The sequence below is a fragment of the Ranitomeya imitator genome, chromosome 1 (assembly GCF_032444005.1).
Source record: "Ranitomeya imitator isolate aRanImi1 chromosome 1, aRanImi1.pri, whole genome shotgun sequence".
Lineage (NCBI taxonomy): Eukaryota > Metazoa > Chordata > Amphibia > Anura > Dendrobatidae > Ranitomeya > Ranitomeya imitator.
Window position 1 is genome coordinate 866,289,731 of NC_091282.1, and position 12,973 is coordinate 866,302,703.

Sequence of the window (12,973 nt, forward strand, 5' to 3'; positions counted from 1 at the left end):
TCAGTGAATAGAGTAGAACAAAGCAACATTACTACCAAACGATTAGTGGTGTAACTGATAAAGAAAAAATAACTATGTACCAAGGAACCACAATAGACAGCTCAAGGCTTTCATTCGGCGCACATCTTTAATTTGGAGCTGACAAAGGAAAGTGCATATAATGCAAACATTATTCACTGCAATACAATTTATGTGCTGAAGGGCATCAAAAAAACAAACTGTGTGACTAAGCAGAAATGTCAATACCAATTACGGAAAGTAAACATAATTCAGAAGATACGAAACCAAAGAGCGCCGCTGAATATTGGTATGTAGACAGAAAAATAAATGGAAATTAGGATACCGTTAAATAACTGTTGAGTTTACCCCTTTGCTTCAATGCTCATCTCAAACAAAACAAATGTCATTATTTACAGTTGTGGCCAAAAGTATTGACACCCCTGCAATTCTGTCAGATAATACTCATTTTCTTCCTGAAAATGATTGCAATCACAAATTCTTTGCTATTATAATCTTCATTTAATTTGTCTTAAATGAAAAAACACAAAAATAATTGTCCTAAAGCCAAATTGGATATAATTCCACACCAAACATAAAAAAGGGGGTGGAAAAAGTATTGTCACTGTTCAAAAAATCATGTGATGCTTCTCTAATTTGTGTAATTAACAGCACCTGTAACTTACCTGTGGCACCTAACAGGTGTTGGCAATAACTAAATCACACTTGCAGCCAGTTGACATGGATTAAAGTTGACTCAACCTCTGCCCTGTATCCTTGTGTGTACCACATTGAGCATGAAGAAAAGAAAGAAGACCAAAGAACTGTCTGAGGTCTTGAGAAACCAAATTGTGAGGAAGCATGAGCAATCTCAAGGCTACAAGTCCATCTCCAAAGACCTGAATGTTCCTGTGTCTACCCTGCGCAGTGTCATCAAGAAGTTTAAAGCCAATGGCACTGTGGCTAACCTCCCTAGATGTGGACGGAAAAGAAAAATTGACACCAGATTTCAACGCAAGATTGTGCGGATGTTGGAAAAAGAACCTCGACTAACATCCAAACAAGTTCAAGCTGCCCTGCAGTCCGAGGGTAAAACAGTGTCAACCCGTACTATCCGTCGGCATCTGAATGAAAAGGGACTGTATGGTAGGAGACCCAGGAAGACCCCACTTCTTATCCCGAGACATAAAAAAGCTAGGCTGGAGCTTTGAAAAAGCCTAAAACGTTTTGGAAGAATGTTCTCTGGTTAGATGAGACAAAAGTAGAGCTTTTTGGGCAAAGGCATCAACATAGAGTTTACACGAGAAAAAAAGAGGCATTCAAAGAAAAGAACACGGTCCTTACAGTCAAACATGGTGGAGGTTCCCTGATGTTTTGGGGTTGCTTTGCTGCCTCTGGCACTGGACTGCTTGACCGTGTGCATGGCATTATAAAGTCTGAAGACTACCAACTAATTTTGCAGCATAATGTAGGGTCCAGTGTGCGAAAGCTGGGTCTCCCTCAGAGGTCATGGGTCTTCCAGCAGGACAATCACCCAAAACACACTTTAAAAAGCACTAGAAAATGGTTTGAGAGAAAGCACTGGAGACTTCTAAGGTGGCCAGCAATGAGTTCAGACCTGAATCCCATAGAACACCTATGGAGAGATCTAAAAATGGCAGTTTGGAGAAGGCACCCTTCAAATATCAGGGACCTGGAGCAGATTGCAAAAGAAGAATGGTCTAAAATTCCAGCAGAGCATTGTAAGAAACTCATTGATGGTTACCGGAAGCGGTTGGTCACAGTTATTTTGGCTAAAGGTTGCGCAACCAAGTATTAGGCTGAGGGTGCCAATACTTTTGTCTGGCCCATTTTTGGAGTTTTGTGTGAAATGATCAATGTTTTGCTTTTTGCTTCAATTTCTTTTGTGTTTTTTCATTTAAGACAAGTTAAATGAAGATAATAATACAAAAGAATTTGTGATTGCAATCATTTTCAGGAAGAAACTATTATCTGACAGAATTGCAGGGGTGTCAATACCTTTGGCCACAACTGTACATTAAAAAATAATGCTACTGCTCTTAAGCGAAGTGCTCAGTATTATAGTTATTACTGTATTTTATGCACTATAAGACTCACTTTTTTCCTCCACAAATGTGGAGGAAAATGGGGGTGGATCTTATAGTCCGGATATACCTGCTCTGGCTGTGGTGGGGAGGTAGGGGAGCGTCAGCGACGGGTCACAGGAGACTGGAGCCGGCGGCTGCGTGTAACTCCTGCTCCCACTGCTAAAGAGAAATTAATATTCACTGCATTCCACACCCATGGGAAAAAATGCTGTTAATAGCAGAAACGCTGTTAACCTCAGCAGCCGGCTTATTGCAGCTGCTGGGCGTTCATGTGTGCCTGCTACTTAAGGCAATGAATATTCACTGCTCTCCACTCCCATAGATGTGGAATGTAGTGAATATGCATTCCCTTTAGTAGCGGCACATGTGAACACAGCTGCAGGAAGCCGGCGGCTGCGGCTAACACTGTGCCGCTATTAAAGAGCAATGAATATTCACTGCTCTCCACACACATAGTCCCAGCGTGTAGAGCAGTGAGTATTGTGGCTGCTGTGCTCGGCTTGTAAGCAGCGCATGACATCCCTGCCATGCACTACTTACAAGACTAAAGCAGCTGCTAGCATCAGAACGAGAGAGCGCAGGGAAGGTAAGTAGAATGGTTTATGTTTTTTTATGTTTTTCTGATGGGAGCCAGTCATACAGGATAAGGATGGGGCCATGTATACCAGGATTGAGATGGGGTCCCTGCATACAAGGATAAGGGGGCCATGCATACCTGGGTGGGGACCAATCATACCAGGATAAGGATGGGGCCATGCATATTAGGACGGAGATAGAGGCCCTGCATACCAGGATAGGGATGAGGGGGACCATGCCTACCAGGATAGGGATGAGTAGCTATGCCTACTAGGCTAGGGATAAGGGGTACATGCCTACCAGGTTAGGGATGAGGAGACCATGCATACTAAGATAGGGATCAGGAGGCCATGCATACCAGAATGGGGATGAAGGTGCCATGCATACCAGGATAGGGATGAGGAGGCCATACATAGCAAGGTAAGGATGAGGGGGCCATGCAAACCAGGACAGGGATAAGAGGGCCGTGCATACCAGAATGGGGATGAGGGGGCCGTGCATAGCAAGGTAAGGATGAGGGGGCCATGCAAACCAGGACAGGGATAAGAGGGCCGTGCATACCAGAATGGGGATGAGGGGGCCATGCATACCAGAATGATGATGAGGGAGCCATGCATACCAGGATGATGATGAGGGAGCCATGCATACCAGGATAGGGAAGAGGGGGTCATGCATACCAGGATGGGGATGAGGGGGCCGTGCATACCAGAATGTTGATGAGGGGGCCATGCATACCAGGATGATGATGAGGGGGCCATGCATACCAGGATGATGATGAGGGAGCCATGCATACCAGGATAGGGAAGAGAGGGTCATGCATATCAGGATGGGGATGAGGGAACCATGCATACCAGGATGATGATGAGGGAGCCATGCATACCAGGAAAGGGAAGAGTGGGTCATGCATACCAGAATGGGGATGAGGGGGCCGTGCATAACAGGATGGGGATGAGGGAGCCATGCATACCAGGATAGGGATGAGAGAGCCATGCATACCAGGATAGGGATGAGGGGGTCATGCATACAAGGATGGGGATGAGGAGTCTATGCATACCAGGATGGGGAAGAGGGGGCCATGCACACCGGGAAAGGGATGAAGGGGGCATACATACCAGGACATGGATGAAGAGGGCATGCATACCAAGATAGGGATGCGTCTTATGGTCCGGTGTGTCTTATAGTCCGAAAAATATGGTGCTACATACTGGAAAGTGTAAGGAGACACTATTTAAACGTTGCATCAAACATAATAAATGATCACACTTACATGGCAGGTACCAGATGCTAACTTACCATTTAACGGTTACAGATTTTGCTATAATCCATGGGTAAAATCCACCTTCGGCCTCCTTCACATGTCCGTGTTTCCAGTAGGTGTTGTACCCATTTTTCCCACTGACAACACACGTGCCCATTGTAGTCTATGGTGCTATACACATGTCCATGCAAAACACACAGAGACATTTCTGCTCTTTTCCAGCAACACGGATGAAAACGGTCAATACAAGTCTATGGATCCGTGAAAAACATGTACAGCGCACGGATGGCATCAGTGTACTGTCCGTGTGTGATCCGTGTGCTGTCCGTGTTTAAAGGGAACCTATCACTCCCCTCAGATGTTAGTAACTAAAAGAGCCACCTTGTGCGGCACTAATGCTGCATTCTGACAAGGTGGCTTTTTAGTTACAAACACCTGCACACACTGAAATAAACACTTATAAAATGTGCCCCCACATACGCTGAAATTGTCCCGGGGGCGGGACTTTCCTTCCTAATTAGACGCAGCACAGCTGTCACTCCGGAGCTGTGCGCGCCGGGAGCCTCCTCCTCTTGTTGCATTATCGTCCCGGCGCCTGCGCTGTAAGTACGAAGAGCAGCGCAACTGCGCATGCCCAGAAAAAAAACTTACAGCGCAGGTGCCAGGGACAATAATGCAGCAAGAGGAGGCGGCTCCCGGGGCGCACAGCTCCGGAGTGAGGGCTGTGCTGCGTCTAATTAGGAAGGAAAGTCCCGCCCCCGGGACGATTTCAGGGTATGTTTTCAGCATGTGCAGGCGTTTGTAACTAACAAGGCACCTTATCAGAATGCAGCATTAGTGCTGCACAAGGTAGCTCTTTTACTGTAGTTACAGACGCCTGAGGGGGTGACAGATTCCCTCTAACTTTTTTGAGGCAGTGACCCCTAATACAGCTAGGGGGCGCTGTTTGTTCTCCCCAGGATGCGCACAGAGGCGTAGTGAGGCCATGAGGGGGCGTTGTAATCGCAGGTGTAGCTGTGATTACAATTGTTAAAAGCCCTGTAGTATAGAGTTGAGGCTGAGGAGTCTGAGGTGTGTCAAGGACAGAGTGAGGCCTGACAACCCACAGCATACACAGTGGTGCTGCTGTCCATGATCTGGTCACGGATGTGGACAGGTCTTGTGCCCGGTGGTAGACTGTCCTGTGCCCGGAGGAAGGACTGGCATGTGTCACAGCTGCAGGCAAGAGGATTTCAAGGTCTGTGTACATCTGTGAGTAGAGACTGTGATACAGCGGTGCGGGACACCCATGGAACTAGTCAGAGGAGGATTAGCATGTGTAGTGACTGTAATCTAATGGATGCTGTTATGAACTGGAGTGAATTGAACACTGAAGTTATATGCATTTGTGTGGATTGGAACCTTTTCTGTGTGAAGATAATATATTAAAGAAGCTTTTATGTTTGAACTTTGTGGGTCACTGCCTATTCACTGCTACCGCTGCACTACACATTGCAAAGTATAGGAAAAGTCTTGTAATTTAATTCTTTCTTTATCCATACCAGAAAAACACAGATGAGGAAAGTGACGGGAGGTTTCACTTATGCGCTGCTGAGATGAAATCCTCGGGAAGGGATTCAGAGCTATGCGCCTCCTGATTAGGAGCAACTTACTCCAGCGGTGTAAAACGCTAGACTAAAGAAATCGGGCCCTATGTGTTTTACTATGAGGTGAAATACATGATTGAAGAGCACTTTTCATTTATTATGCACTGGAGAAGTAGATTAGAATCATTTTCCTCTGACAAATAGGTCTTTAATATTTAATTGTTCTCCCTGAACCTGTCAAATTTGCTGGGACATTTATTTATTAACTAGATGGTGGCCCGATTCCAACGCATCGGGTATTCTAGAATATGCATGTCGACGTAGTATATTGCCCAGCCACGTAGTATATTGCCCAGTCACGTATTATATTGTCCAGTCACGTAGTATGTTGCCCAGGCACGTAGTATATTGCCCAGGCACGTAGTATATTGCCCAGCAACGTAGTATATTGCCCAGCAACGTAGTATATTGCCCAGTCATGTAGTATATTGCCCAGTCGCGTAGTATATTGCCCAGCCGCGTAGTATATTGCCCAGTCGCGTAGTATATTGCCCAGCCACGTAGTATATTGCCCAGCCACGTAGTATATTGCCCAGCCACATAGTATATTGCACAGCCACGTAGTATGTAGTATATTGGTCAGCCACGTAGTATATTGCCCAGTAATGTAGTATATTGGCCAGTGACATAAAATAAAAAATAAATACTCACCTTAGTCCTGGCTCCTGTGTACGGTGCACGCGGCAGCTTCCGGTGCCAGGGTTGGTATGACTATGAGCGCAGGACCTGTGATGACGTCGCGGTCACATGACCATGACGTCATGGCAGGTCCTTCTCGCGCAGGCCCTGTGATGATGTCGCGGTCACATGACCGTGACGTCATGGCAGGTCCTTCTTCCATAGCATCCTTAGCACCGGAACCTGCCGGCGGACAGGACGCGATGTCGGAGGGTGAGAATAACGTTTTTTTTTTTTATTATTATTATTTGTAACATTAGACCGTTTTACTATTGATGCTGCATACGCAGCATCAATAGTAAAAACTTGGTCACACAGGGTTAATAGCTGCGTAACCGGAGTGCGTTACACCGTGCTCCGGTAACGCTGGCATTAACCCTGTGTGAGGGCTGACTGGATGACTGGAGGGGAGTATGGAGCGGGTACTGACTGCGGGGAGGAAGGAGCGGCCATGTTGCCGCTGGACTGTGGCCGACGCTGATTGGTCATGGCAATGGTCATGGGCGTTTTGCCACGACCAATCAGCGACTTGGATTTCATGACAGGCAGAGGCCGCGAGCAATGAATATCCGTGACAGAAAGACAGACGGAAGTGACCCTTAGACAATTATATAGTAGGATTTTATATATTTATTGTCCTTTATTACATTGCTCTATGATCTATACCTTATTGAATGGTGAGAAAACAGCAAAATATAAAGAAAAACTGTACATTTATATTTTCTAGTCCTAATGTATTCTAGTAGCTCTAATGTGATAAAACTATTCAGCTAACTTGTCGGGCCTAAAACTAACTTGACTTACAGTAATAACTTTGAGCTTATTTCACTTTTTAATACCCAACTTTCTTAGCTAGCCTTAAGGTACCGTCACATTTAGCGACGCTGCAGCGATCTAGACAACGATGCCGATCGCTGCAGCGTCGCTGTGTGGTCGCTGGAGAGCTGTCACACAGAAAGCTCTCCAGCGACCAACGATGCCGAAGTCCCCGGGTAACCAGGGTAAACATCGGGTTACTAAGCGCAGGGCCGCGCTTAGTAACCCGATGTTTACCCTGGTTACCAGTGTAAATGTAAAAAAAACAAACACTACATACTTACATTCCGGTGTCTGTCGCGTCCCTCACCATCAGCTTCCCGCACTGACTGTGAGCGTCGGCCGTAAAGCACAGCGGTGACGTCACCGCTATGCTATGCTTTACGGCCAGCCGGCGCTGACAGTGCAGGGAAGCAGAACGCCGGGGGACGCGACAGACACCGGAATGTAAGTATGTAGTGTTTGTTTTTTTTTACATTTACACTGGTAACCAGGGTAAATATCGGGTTACTAAGCGCGGCCCTGCGCTTAGTAACCCGATATTTATCCTGGTTACCAGTGAAGACATCGCTGGATCGGCGTCACACACGCCGATTCAGCAATGTCTGCGGGAGATCCAGCGACGAAATAAAGTTCTGGCCTTTCTGCTCCGACCAACGATGTCACAGCAGGATCCAGATCGCTGCTGCGTGTCAAACACAACGATATCGCTATCCAGGATATCGTTGTTAAGTTGTTCAGTGTGAAGGTACCTTTAGAAACTACACTAAATTCCTTATCTTCACACCTTGAGAATTCTGTCCAGATTTAAGAATGACATCTCATGCACATGCTTCAGAATACAATCTATGCATAAAAATGGTGGTGTCATGGATTGTCTAATCTCTAGCGCATGTTTGAAGTTGACTCTATACTAAAAAGCAGCAGATTATCTCCATTGAACTTCATCTGAGCTAATCTTCCCACAAATCTGCTCGACAACTCACAGAACAAAATCCTACATTTTTATACTTATAGAGGGTGTCCACTAATTAAAGGGAACCTGTCACCCCTAAAATGGAAGTTCAGCTAAGCCCACCGGCATCAGGGGCTTATCTACAGCACTAGACGATCTGCAGGGAAAGTTTCCTGGAATGGAACTTCAATTATGCCTTCATTTATTGTGTTTATATACTGAAATTCTAATTTGGCCTTGTAATTTCACTCCCTGTATAATACTCCCATCATAGCTGCTGTTTTTATTAATTGGCACATGTAATTACTGCAGTCAGATAGAAGCCAAGTTTCTCCACACAATCTCCTTTATATTACATCAAACCAATCAAAAAATTAAAAAGAAAATTGTTTGTAGTCTTAAAATGACCATACTTTAGGGACTTCATAGAGCAGTATTCTGGTGGTCATCTTGGACAACAATACCATATGTTACAATGATAGATCTCTGCCATGATCTGTGGCCTAGTGTGGGCTTCCATTATTGAGATGCAGACCTGTCATTCATCATGAATAACTTTATCTACCACACTGAAAAAATACGTTATGGCACATCTTCTTTTCAATAGATCTGCCACAAATGGATGCTCATGGTCAGCAGGGAATGGTCTAAATTGGTCTTTTCGAATGACCAAAATCTGTAGTAAGTGGCCAGTTTCTGGGGAACAGGATGAAGTGCTGGAACCGTAGAGGAAAGCAGGAGATAGCTGACGGAGATTAAATGATTTTGAGAGTTTAGATGTCTGCACTAGCCACTTCCCTCACAAGGACAAGGATCATTATAATTCATAGACTTAGGAATCAGGCACTGATTATAATCTAGACAAATTCATCCATGAATACAAGTAAGCGCCCACAGCTAATTTAATTTTGTAGAGCTGTCAATTGGAAAACGCTTTTTTCATTTGTGGCACAATGAAGAAATGCTTTTTGGCTTGTTCTTGCTTCACTACATAGTTTTGGATGAATAATATGAATGTCAAATCACCAAAATATAGCTCTAGAATCCTTGATAAACTGGAGACTGTGAAGTTCCAAAAGATCATAGTAACATAGTAACATAGTTAGTAAGGCCGAAAAAAGACATTTGTCCATCCAGTTCAGCCTATATTCCATCATAATAAATCCCCAGATCTACGTCCTTCTACAGAACCTAATAATTGTATGATACAATATTGTTCTGCTCCAGGAAGACATCCAGGCCGCTCTTGAACCCCTCGACTGAGTTCGCCATCACCACCTCCTCAGGCAAGCAATTCCAGATTCTCACTGCCCTAACAGTAAAGAATCCTCTTCTATGTTGGTGGAAAAACCTTCTCTCCTCCAGACGCAAAGAATGCCCCCTTGTGCCCGTCACCTTCCTTGGTATAAACAGATCCTCAGCGAGATATTTGTATTGTCCCCTTATATACTTATACATGGTTATTAGATCGCCCCTCAGTCGTCTTTTTTCTAGACTAAATAATCCTAATTTCGCTAATCTATCTGGGTATTGTAGTTCTCCCATCCCCTTTATTAATTTTGTTGCCCTCCTTTGTACTCTCTCTAGTTCCATTATATCCTTCATGAGCACCGGTGCCCAAAACTGGACACAGTACTCCATGTGCGGTCTAACTAGGGATTTGTACAGAGGCAGTATAATGCTCTCATCATGTGTATCCAGACCTCTTTTAATGCACCCCATGATCCTGTTTGCCTTGGCAGCTGCTGCCTGGCACTGGCTGCTCCAGGTAAGTTTATCATTAACTAGGATCCCCAAGTCCTTCTCCCTGTCAGATTTACCCAGTGGTTTCCCATTCAGTGTGTAATGGTGATATTGATTCCTTCTTCCCATGTGTATAACCTTACATTTATCATTGTTAAACCTCATCTGCCACCTTTCAGCCCAAGTTTCCAACTTATCCAGATCCATCTGTAGCAGAATACTATCTTCTCTTGTATTAACTGCTTTACATAGTTTTGTATCATCTGCAAATATCGATATTTTACTGTGTAAACCTTCTACCAGATCATTAATGAATATGTTGAAGAGAACAGGTCCCAATACTGACCCCTGCAGTACCCCACTGGTCACAGCGACCCAGTTAGAGACTATACCATTTATAACCACCCTCTGCTTTCTATCACTAAGCCAGTTACTAACCCATTTACACACATTTTCCCCCAGACCAAGCATTCTCATTTTGTGTACCAACCTCTTGTGCGGCACGGTATCAAACGCTTTGGAAAAATCGAGATATACCACGTCCAATGACTCACCGTGGTCCAGCCTATAGCTTACCTCTTCATAAAAACTGATTAGATTGGTTTGACAGGAGCGATTTCTCATAAACCCATGCTGATATGGAGTTAAACAGTTATTCTCATTGAGATAATCCACAATAACATCCCTCAGAAACCCTTCAAATATTTTACCAACAATAGAGGTTAGACTTACTGGCCTATAATTTCCAGGTTCACTTTTAGAGCCCTTTTTGAATATTGGCACCACATTTGCTATGCGCCAGTCCTGCGGAACAGATCCTGTCACTATAGAGTCCCTAAAAATAAGAAATAATGGTTTATCTATTACATTACTTAGTTCCCTTAGTACTCGTGGGTGTATGCCATCCGGACCCGGAGATTTATCTATTTTAATCTTATTTAGCCGATTTCGCACCTCTTCTTGGGTTAGATTGGTGACCCTTAATATAGGGTTTTCATTGTTTCTTGGGATTTCACCTAGCATTTCATTTTCCACCGTGAATACCGTGGAGAAGAAGGTGTTTAATATGTTAGCTTTTTCCTCGTCATCTACAACCATTCTTTCCTCACTATTTTTTAAGGGGCCTACATTTTCAGTTTTTATTCTTTTACTATTGATATAGTTGAAGAACAGTTTGGGATTAGTTTTACTCTCCTTAGCAATGTGCTTCTCTGTTTCCTTTTTGGCAGTATTTTTCTCCCTATAGTTTTTTAGAGCTTCAATGGTGCCATCCTGCTTTAGTAGTGCAAATGCTTTCTTTTTACTGTTAATTGCCTGTCTTACTTCTTTGTTTAGCCACATTGGGTTTTTCCTATTTCTAGTCCTTTTATTCCCACAAGGTATAAACCGCTTACACTGCCTATTTAGGATGTTCTTAAACATTTCCCATTTATTATCTGTATTCTTATTTCTGAGGATATTGTCCCAGTCTACCAGATTAAGGGTATCTCTAAGCTGGTCAAACTTTGCCTTCCTAAAGTTCAGTGTTTTTGTGACTCCCTGACAAGTGCCCCTAGTGAAAGACAGGTGAAACTGTACAATATTGTGGTCGCTATTTCCTAGATGCCCAACCACCTGCAGATTTGTTATTCTGTCAGGTCTATTAGATAGTATTAGGTCTAAAAGTGCTGCTCCTCTGGTTGGATTCTGCACCAATTGTGAAAGATAATTTTTCTTGGTTATTAGCAGAAACCTGTTGCCTTTATGGGTTTCACAGGTTTCACTTTCCCAGTTAATATCCGGGTAGTTAAAGTCCCCCATAACCAGGACCTCATTATGGGTTGCAGCTTCATCTATCTGCTTTAGAAGTAGACTTTCCATGGTTTCTGTTATATTTGGGGGTTTGGGGGCATATCAAAAATATGCCATGTTATCATTCCAGCACTAGATAAATATGGATATGATAACCTTGTTGGTTGACAGCACCCTTGACAGTTAAATGTTGGTAGACCGTCAAATTCAGCAAAAATTGTTAGAAAAAGTCAAGAAAAACTGATAAAAGAATCCATTTAAGGCACCTCAATACCAGCTGATTACAATGGTTTTACTCTAGCCATCAGAAATACCTGTCCAGATCAAGATTCTATCTAGCGGCTCTTCATTCTGCTCATAAGTGAAGTCCCCACTAGAGAACCCTCTACTGTGGTGTCCATATGACCCACTAGGGCATATGGAAACTGGTGGAATGACCCCTTTAAAAGCACAACTCAGGTGTTTGTTTATAATTTCACCGCTGGAGTGGTATAATTAATGCACGTTCCCTGCGCCTAGTAATATAATTACCAGTCACCGTCTTCTTCAGATCTCAGCACCGTTAATGTCCTGTTCCACCTAGTTCTCCTAGACTTACATTGAGTGGTGACCACTTGATTGCCCAGCAAACACTAGAGCGTTCTGCTAGGCACAACTAGCAAAATGGGATGAGAATGGCACAGGGAACAGCAGAAGATGGCAGCTGGTAAAAATGGGCAGGGAACATGCATTAGCTACACCATTCCAGTACTGAAATAAAAAAAAACACCTACTGTATTTTTCGGACTAGAAGACAAACTTTTTTTCAAAAAAATGTTTTGGGTAAAACAGGGGTGTGTCTTATAGTTGGAATGTACCGGTACTTACAATTAGTGAGGTGGCAGCAGGAGTCGGGTGATTTTTCTGGTGGTCCAACGCTGCAGGGCGATGATCTCACTCCCATCCCAATGCGGCAGGTTCAGCAGGTTCGGCGGTGCTCTGTGGTTCGGGTGCAGGATCTTGCCCCGAAATCTCGGGAGATGAGATCTCGTTGCTGAGATCTCAATCTGCACATGCGCAGCCTCCGTCCGGCGGCCATTTTCTCGGAGGCCACAGCATCAAGGCAATGGAAGTGCGGTGCTCCGGCTTTCACAAAATGTTGCCGGAGTCCCCGCACCACCGAGCACTGTCGAACCTGCTGCACCAGCCTTGGGATGGGATTTCCAGGGGATCACCGCATCTCTGCAATGGATGTGGGGGGCTCCGGGCTTTCACAAAATGTTGCCGGAGTCCCCATACCACCGAGCACTGCCAAACCTGCTGCATCAGCCTTGGGATGGGATTTCCAGGAGACCACCGCATCGCAGCAATGGATGTGTGGGGGCTCCGTGCTTTCACAAAATGTCAGCGGAACCCCTGCACCACC

At 44.5% G+C, this 12,973-nt stretch overlaps 1 protein-coding gene across 5 annotated transcripts in view; it reads right to left on the reverse strand.

The window, feature by feature from the left end:
- The window catches only part of PSD3 (pleckstrin and Sec7 domain containing 3), an 835,030-nt gene that overhangs the window by 125,449 nt on the left and 696,608 nt on the right, over positions 1–12,973 (reverse strand). The window lies entirely within an intron of this gene.